Source organism: Scyliorhinus torazame, chromosome 24, assembly GCF_047496885.1.
Source record: "Scyliorhinus torazame isolate Kashiwa2021f chromosome 24, sScyTor2.1, whole genome shotgun sequence".
NCBI lineage: Eukaryota > Metazoa > Chordata > Chondrichthyes > Carcharhiniformes > Scyliorhinidae > Scyliorhinus > Scyliorhinus torazame.
The window spans coordinates 47,209,540-47,211,563 of NC_092730.1; the positions used below are offsets into that span (position 1 = coordinate 47,209,540).

General features: G+C 48.0%; 1 non-coding gene across 1 annotated transcript; it reads right to left on the reverse strand.

Moving 5' to 3' along the window:
• Nucleotides 1-361: 361 nt before the first annotated feature.
• trnag-ucc (transfer RNA glycine (anticodon UCC)) lies at nt 362-433 on the reverse strand. Its single transcript has one exon. It is a non-coding gene; the product is annotated as a tRNA-Gly (tRNA).
• Between the last annotated feature and the right edge of the window lie 1,591 nt (nt 434-2,024).

A 2,024-nucleotide genomic window follows, 5' to 3' on the forward strand; every position in this document is an offset into this window, starting at 1 on the left:
TGAAGGATACTAAAGGGCCCTGAAGTAAAGGAGCTGTACCACGTGGTGAAGGTGATGCACAATAATCCATTGTGCTCTGTACACGTGGCTTCAAATCCCATCCTCGTCTGTAACGTGTCTGTTGTGTCTCTGTTTGGTCCACTTCATGAGGGTGAAGTGAAAAAGCTGCGGCTTTTAGCTGTTGTTTGACGGCTTGTGGGTGAATAGTGGAACACTGTCCATATTGAAACCACATTAAAAAATGATGAGAAAGTTACTTATTTCACTCCCCAATTGCGCCCAAATTCTGAGTTCGGAACTGTTTCTCTTTCTCGGTTTGAAACTCACGAAGTGGCGCAAAAATATACAACCAGCTTTTTATTGCGATGGCCGGGAATCGAACCCGGGTCAACTGCTTGGAAGGCAGCTATGCTCACCACTATACCACCATTGCTCACTGAAAGAATCAGATTCCAATTGGTACTTTAGATTAGCTTGATAAACTGTTTTGGAACACATTCATACTGAGCGTAAGTTATTTCACTCCAATTTAAAATGCTCCTGAATGAGAGTGTCCGTGTCGCACGGCTCCCGTTCTGCCAGGAGATGGCACCAGTCCACAATAAATGTATTTATCTCATTGATTTCTAATGTTGTGTGTGTCATTACTTTGGACACTTACTCTGGACTGAGACCGTAACTTGTCCTTGTGTCCTGATGCTGCAGTTTTCACCCTATTTCAGTAATCGTAGAATGGCTCCAGTGCGGAAGGAGGCCATTCGGCCCATCGAGTCAGCACTGACCCACGGAAAGACCACCCGACTTCGGCCCAATCGCACCTAACCTTTCGAATACGTCAGGATGGCCGAATTCAGGTCGCAGTCTCCTCTGGAGGTCAGGGCTCGAATCCCACAACTTTACTCCGCGAGGCACCATCCAAACCTGGAACCCCTCCCGAACAGCACTGTGTGTGTACATACACCATATGGACTTGCAGCGGTTCCAGAATGAGGTGTGAGCCAGGGGTTGATGTTAATCTGAGGCTCCGAGTATGAAGCGAGACATACAGTAACCCACTTACAGAAACATCTACACATTAAAAGAGCGGAATCACTTGCGGATAGATTACAAGTTAGACTTCCTTCTTTGAGCAATCTTATTGAAACTAAGATCAATTCAGTTCACAGACTTTTATCCCCAATAAACACCGTCAATTCACATGTATCATAAATACTGAACATGTAAATAATCTGCACAGAATGCGCTGCGGATTGATGTCATAAAGCGTGAAACATTTGCACATTCATTAGCAGAGCAGAATCTGAGGGACAGACAATAGTTGGCCCTTTTTCAGATAAAGTGAGTGGCTCTGAAAAGAGCCTTTGGGTTATCAGAATAAAGAATGGTCGCTTCACTTCTTGCCGGCGCCAGCGCTGGTTTTCTTGGGCAGCAGCACGGCCTGGATATTAGGCAGCACCCCACCCTGAGCGATGGTCACCCCTCCCATCAACTTGTTCAGCTCTTCGTCGTTGCGGACGGCCAGCTGCAGGTGCCTGGGGATAATGCGGGTCTTCTTGTTGTCCCGGGCCGCGTTGCCGGCCAGCTCGAGGATTTCAGCGGTCAGATACTCGAGCACAGCAGCCAGATAGACCGGGGCTCCGGCCCCCACACGCTGGGCATAGTTGCCCTTTCTCAGGAGCCTGTGAACACGACCCACCGGGAACTGCAGTCCAGCCCGGGAGGAGCGAGACTTGGCCTTGGCCCGAGCTTTACCGCCGGTCTTTCCTCTTCCAGACATTGTCACAATCTCACAAACACTTTCACAGAATGAACAATTTCTCCAGCATTTACTCTTTTATAAACTGACGGCTCCTCTGATTGGTCGCTGCTCAGTTCACCTCATTTGCCTATATTCTGCACCAATCAGCTCACTGGAAACAGAAGAGGGCGGGATTTACCCACAACAACCGGCAGAAGCTGAGAATTTGTCCATTTCAAAAAGCCGCCAATTTCATTGTGGGAAAGGAGCGAATTCAAATAAATGT